The sequence below is a fragment of the Canis lupus genome, chromosome 1, assembly GCF_048164855.1.
Source record: "Canis lupus baileyi chromosome 1, mCanLup2.hap1, whole genome shotgun sequence".
NCBI lineage: Eukaryota > Metazoa > Chordata > Mammalia > Carnivora > Canidae > Canis > Canis lupus.
The window spans coordinates 1,652,199-1,658,893 of NC_132838.1; the positions used below are offsets into that span (position 1 = coordinate 1,652,199).

Sequence of the window (6,695 nt, forward strand, 5' to 3'; positions counted from 1 at the left end):
GGCTGTGCGCCCCACGCCGGCTACTGTCTTGCCCAGGAGCCCCAAGGGCTGGCGGAGGCTGGTTCCCGGTTCATAGCCAGGACTCTGGCCGAGGACCCACACGGCCACAGCTCTGCAAGCCCAGGCGTGCAGCATGAGGGCATCGGGTGCTGTGAGCCCTGGAGGCCCTGGGCCCGGCCGTCCACCGCAAACCCTGCACTCCCTCCACACGGAGCTGCTCTGTCTTCTATCTCGTGATTACACTTCTGACGTACCTTCAAAGCCACCATTCTCTCCCTGTCAGAGGTGGGGCGGGGGCACTGGGGCGGGGCGGGGTGGGCTTGTTTGGGGGACCTGTGTCCAGCACCCAGGACACAGGCTGGCTGCCCGTGCGGATGGTCCAAGTCCAGGCACTCTGAGCTCGCATGCCGCTGGGACCAGGCGCCTGCCCCCACTGCCCAGAACATGCACAGCGAGGCCAGGGGACCCTATGGTCTGACTAGAAATGGTGCCACTTCCCCTGAGCTGTGCTTGCATGGGGTGGACAGCACAGGGTGGGAGACATTGCAGAGTGGTGCTCACCGGGCCCCAGGATGCAGGCTGGAGGATGCAGGTACCCACAGAGGCCGCGGCCAGGCAAGACCTCCAGGACCCTGGGGACCCTGCTTGGCCAAGCTCGAGGTGGGCATGTCCCAGCCGTCCCCGTTGGCCTGAGCCTCGAGCCCCCAGCCCTGGAGGGGCCGCCGGCCTGTAACCCACACACTGGACTAGGGGGTGGTGGGGTCAGCGCAGCCCACAGAGCTAGACCCTGGGATGGCCGGTCCCTGGGCCCTGGACTCGCTGGCTCCTGGGAGGGGAGTGGGCTTGGGGGGTGGGCATTGCAGGGATCCCACTGCAGAGATGCTGCAGGCAGTGGAGGAGGAGCAGCCGGGCCGCCAGTGCTGGAGGCCACCGTCTATGTTCTGCCCCCACCTGGGGTCCCCAGAAAGGCCCACAAGCCACCCTCTGCACGGGAAATGGGGGTGCAGTGCCCTCAGCTGCTCCTCAGCCGTGTTCTGCTCATGCCTCTGTTTTCTGGGGCAGCAGGAGGTGAGAAGCAGGGGAGTTCCTGGAGCCACAGAGAAAGCACCACAAAGTCCTTGATTCTGAAGGATGTTTGGGTCTCAGGCACTGGGTTCTGTGCGACTTCCCGGAGCATCTGAGGGGCAAAGCTGGGCCTTACCTGGGTCAAGAGCCTGGATCCCCCCACCCACCCACACTGACCCCTGGGCTCGTTGCCCCGAACTCTACTTCCTGGCTCGCCTGTAGGGTCTCCTTCGACCCTGTGTTGGCACCCGTGGCCATGCTCTGCGGGGCTGGACTGTGAGCAGCCCGGGGAGGGGGGCCTCTGGAGCCAGGCCTCCTGCTGTCCAGGGACATGGGGCTGCTTGGCCCCAGAGGTCCTCACGCCTGCCCGCCGTGCTCGATGTCACACCGGCTGCCTCGCAGGGACCTGGTGCCTTGGGAGCCCATCCTGTGTGTTTGTGGCCCCACCGTCCAGATGCCCCTGGGCAGGTCAGCGGGTATAGGAAAGCCCTGGGTCCTAGGAGGTGACTCTGGCTGTCCTCACGCTTCCTGCGTGACGGGCCGTAAAGTGAGCGAGTGAGGAGGCCCCCAGCATTGACTCCACAGCCACCTCATGTCAAGCTTAGACGGCAGAGCATGGTACGTGGCTGAGGAGGCTCCCAAGCCCGCAGGAGTCAGCTCTGCACCCAGCATACCAGGCCAGGGCTATGTGCGGCAGAGGCAGGACAGTGTGGATGGGCCCAGGCCTCGGCTCTTCCCCGTGGATGCTCCCCTGCTCAGCCTGGGACCTCCTGCCATGGGCCTTAGAGGCGCAGGTGGACGAGCACGCCGGCCTCTGCGTTTACAGTCCGATCCCCAACTTTGAGGATTCCACTCGCAGGAAGGGTTTTCTCCGTGATGTTTCAATGTGCTGCTGGGCCCCCAGGCAGGCTCTGCCCATGAGTCCTCATCATGCACAGGGGCGGCTGGGACGGGTCAGGACGGGCGGTGTGCTGCAACCCCGGGCAGAGGTCTGTGTGAAGCAGCAGCTGATGTCCAGACGTGCCTGGCGGGCGTCTGGGGCATTCTCTCCACCTGAGAGACATCCAGGCCCTGGCAGCAAATAAAACAACCTGCAGATGCATCCCTAGGGCTCCTGTAAGTTAATTAATATGACTCTTACTGTCTTATTATCCTTAGATACAAAACTAATTTGGAAAGACACATGTTTCTTTGAAAGTTGCGTGGTTTAAAGGACTCAGGGGCCGAGGTTGATGAAGAGGCTGCGTCCGTTAGCATGCAATCCTTGCAGCAGAGGGAATATTAGATCCCGGCTGGCGCTCCTCTTGCCTCTGCTCCTGGACATCAAGCCCATGGGAACTTCCCATACTCCCTGCGGCCTGAGGTCCTGGCAAAGGTCCACCAGGCAACCCTGGATGGGGTCCCGTCCAGGACAAGCCCTGCAGGGACATGCGCACCCTGGGCGACCCTGGGGGCCTGGGGTCCTCTCAGGGCCACTGTGGAAGCTGGAGCCTTCCGGGGGGCAGCCTGGACACCCTGGGGCTCGTCTGTGGTGGGGCACCCCCAAAGCGCCCTATGCATGGCCTTCCCCACTGCTCCAGGACATTCTCATGAAACAGGATGCTTGGGGACGGGGCCGGCCCTGGGCAAGGGGGCATCTGTGTGGCCAGCTCCTGGCTGAGGCCAGTCCCCCAGGAGCAGCTGGGGCAGTGGGTCGGGGGGGCACAGAGAGCCCCCCAACTCCCCAAGGTTTGCAACTGGCAGTGTGGTCATGGAGGCTGGGGCTCCTCTTCCTGCCACGGGGCTACCTGTCTGGCGGGGCCTCAGATGAGCTCACGGCTGACAGATGAGGTGCTGATCCTCATCTGCCGGAGGCCTGGGGCCACCCGTGTGACTTCTCACTTGGGGGCGGCCCCACTGTCAGCACATCTTGTGCTTGGAGGCTCTGAGGAGACATGGCTCAGGCCCCAGAGGCCCCACACGTGTGTGCAGAGCTCGGAGCCCATTTCACAGATGGGCCCCATTGAGGCAGAGCTGGGCGGTGCCTCCCCGGGCCAGGGGCAGGCTGTCTCCCCCAGTGCTGTCCCCATGTAGGGCCATGTAGGTGCCTCCAGCCTGGGGACAGGTCACCCAGGCTGGTCCGTGGGGGCCCTGGCCCCTTGCAGGTCCTCACCCAGGGCATGGGGGCCAGAGTGGCTGGTGGGCTGACGGGTCACAGGGGCTGACCCAGCCATGCATGAGCACCTACTCCTGGGACCCTAGAGTGATGGTGGGGAGGGAGGCGGGACTGCGGGTGCCCAGGGGCAGGCAGGTCAGCCCCAGGGCTGACAGGAGGGATGGGTCTCCAGGAGAAGCCGGCAGGGGCGGGGTCCGGGCCATGTATAACGGGGGCTACAGCCCACTTCCTGCAGAGCTCAGGGATCATGTGTGAGGGGTGAGTGTGCAGGAGCTGGAAGTAGCCCTGGAGGCTCCCCTTTGGGGAGGCAGAGTGTACTACTGCCCCGGTGGCTCTGTGTGGATACCCCCGGGACCCCGGGCACGGCTCATCACCTCTTCCCCCAAGCACCCCTCCGAGGGCACCCTACAAACGTCCTCAACACTGACCGCTTGTCAGAAATGAGGACAGTGTGAGGCGGTCTCAGCCCGAGGAGCCTTGGGCGGCCGAGGTCCCAACAGGGCATCTGACCTACGGGGCCCTGCATGGGAGCGGGCACCAGGGTGCGTGGTAAGTCTGAGCCAACGATGGGTCCAGGTACCAAGGACGTGCTCACCCTGGTTTGACCGCATGCATGCGCACAGCGCTGACGGGGTCGGGCTTCACCGCTGAGGGAGGTGTTGCAGCTGCTATAGTGGGTGCGACTCCAGGATGACCCGTCTTACTAGTTTTGAGACTTTTATGTAAAACGAAAAATTTATTAAACAGTTTAGAACTAAATTCAAATTACAGGGAGAGTAAAACCTCTTCCTTAAGGTAGAGTGGAAAAGAGAACTCTTCCTGTCCCTGTGTCTGGACACATTTGGGGTCTCTCTGCAGTAGCTCCGGGTCCCGGGCTCAGCCCCGAGTGCCAACCCTAATGGCCTGGTGACATGGGGTCGTGGTGGGGGTCTGCCTTTCAAGGATGGGTGCTCCCTCCCAGTGACAACTCTCCTACCTCAGGCCCCATCCCGGGGGTAGGGTCATCCCAAGGGGCATGAGTTGATAAAGGGTGTGATGCCGAGAGCATGCTCTGCTGACCCCACTGGGAGCAGGTGGGGAGGACTGAGCCAGAGCCCCTCCAGGAGGCACTGGGGTCTCCCCTCAGATCTCTGCTGGGCTCCGATGGGGATGGAAAGGGGGTCGCCCCGCAGGGTCCCAGGGGCAGCACCCTCCTGCTCCTGGCACCACACAGGGCAGCGGGCAGTGGGGGGGGGGCTGGCCTGAGTGGGGAGGGGCTGTGTGGCTCTCACCACGCAGGGCAAGATATCCTGGTTGTCAGGACCTCGCAGGATGCGCTGCCCATGCCCTCGGGTCCGGATGTGCAGGTGGACAATGTGAGAGTGAAGGACGACCAGAGACCCCTTCCCAAATGAGCCGTTTAGATCCGCAGTCCTGAGGGGAAGAGGAGCCTCAGCGAGGACAGCAATCACCACCCTCCTGCGGTTGGAGCCTGATGGGCAGGGTGTAGCCCACCACCCTCTTGCTGTCTCAGCTGTAGCCCCAGAGCCTGCCTGCCGCCCAGCCCTGGGGTCCTACCCCTCATGCGCCTCAGGACGTGGGGCCGGCACCTTTGGAAACAGCGTCTCGGTGGGTTCTGCAGGGGATGCACCCAGATCTGAGCAGGGGCTTCATGCGTCTCACAGAATTCGTGACGTCTCAGTGCCAATTGGCAGTGGTCCGAGGACAGCGCACTTACCAATGCTGCTTGCCCTCACGACCTCGGCACGTCTTCCTGGGCTTCGCCAGGTGTTGGGTCAGGACATCAGGTCAGGTCATCAGGCCAGGACTGGGGATCTCTGGACACAGAGGAGACCAGCTCCTGTGAGCTCGGGGCTGTCTGCCTGTGTCCCGGGTGAGGCGCAAGAGGGGCCGTTTTGAGCTGCTGAGTGGGGAGCAGACCCTGCATGGTACCCGGGGAGGCATGCCTGCTGCAGCCGTGCTCTGCAGCTTGGGGTCAGCCTGGGGCCCCACGAGGCTGTTAGACACTGTCCATGTGGGCCCACAGCTGATCAAAAGCTGCGGCTGCTGGGGGTCTGAGGCCCCGGAGAGAGACTGGAAGGGCAGCCCTGGGCCCGGGGGATGGGGTGAGCACACTCATGATGCCCCTGCTGCAGAGACGGGGTGGGCAGGACTGACCACTGGCCCCGCTGGTTCCCCACCGGGAACCTCGGGTCTTTGCAGGTGTGATGAGTGCAGAGGACATCGTCCTGGACTAGGGTGAGCCTGGTGTGGTACTGGTGTCCTTGTAGGAGGAGGGATGCCGCAGACCCCACACGGAGAAGCCTCAAGATGATGGAGACAGACAGGGGACACGGGGTCTAAGGCCAGGGCTGCCAGCCCCGCGGATGCTGGACAAGCCAGGATGGGTCTTCTCCAGATGCTCTGCACACAGTGTTGGCAACCTGACCTCAGGTTGCTGGTGTCCAAGAGAGTGAATGTCCTTGGATTGGAGCTGCCTGGTTTGGGGGCTTGGTTAGGGCCGCGGGCTGCAGGAGGTGGTCAGAGCCCGGCCAGGGTCCCTATCCTGGACGGAGGGTTCCCGCCCTCAGATCCCTGGGCCCCAGGGAGGACAGACAGCACCCCTGAGGCCAAAGCCCAGACACTGGACCACCTGGGGTCTGATGAGCAGATGGCAGATGGTCCGGGGTGCCCACCCCCAGGGCTCTGAGGGCATGGGGCCTGAACACTAAAGCCACTGCATCTGCAGGGAGGGGCGGTCTGTGGGAACGAGGACCAGCCCGCCTTCAGGGTGGGCCCCCGACCCTCCTGGCCACCCCTGGGTGCCTGGAGGAACGCACGCCCTCCCTGCTGCGCGGACAGATGCCCAGGGTCCTGGCAAGGCAGCCCCTTTGTCTCCGCAGGAAGGTGGACGGATCCTTACCTTGATCTACGCCGTCATGCGGTCAGTATGCTAATAGGAAAGGACATTTCCTGTCTTGTTGGCATGTCTGTGGCAGACGTGTCCGCAGGTGCACCTCAGGGTGTGGTCCCAGGAGCCTGGTGCTAGGAGGGCCCAAGGCCATGTGCGGGGCAGGAGTCGCCTAGGCGGCCAGGGCGGATTCTCTCCCCTCCCCCGCCCCTGCATCCAGGTATCGCCACCTGTCTGTCCCCAAAAGGGATTCAGGTTGCTTATAGTAAAGAAAATCCTGGAGGCAGAAATGTGGCTGAGAGAAGGGAACTGGCAGGCTGGTCTGTCACTGAGGACCGGGGGATGGACCTGTGGCCTCTCCTCATGGCTGTCACCCAGCTGCTCCCGCAGGTGCCCACGTCCTGGGAGGGGCCGGATCACAGGAAGGAGTCTGAGCTTCGGAGAAACCCCTCCAGGGCAGTGCCCCACCCTCCACTGTGCCACCACCCTGGTTGCAGCCCAGAGGAAGCAAAGCCACCTTCTGAGGTTTCTACCTTGTGAGGGAAGAGGCAAAGACCAGATCAGATTCCATGTGAATACGAATGA

The 6,695-nt window shown here is 63.4% G+C and overlaps 1 long non-coding RNA gene across 1 annotated transcript; it reads right to left on the minus strand.

Moving 5' to 3' along the window:
* Positions 1-3,972: 3,972 nt before the first annotated feature.
* LOC140610018 (uncharacterized) lies at positions 3,973-6,488 on the minus strand. The gene is made up of 3 exons (XR_012011811.1): positions 6,123-6,488; positions 4,938-5,037; positions 3,973-4,633 (listed from the first exon to the last, which is right to left on the minus strand). It is a non-coding gene; the product is annotated as an uncharacterized lncRNA (long non-coding RNA).
* Between the last annotated feature and the right edge of the window lie 207 nt (positions 6,489-6,695).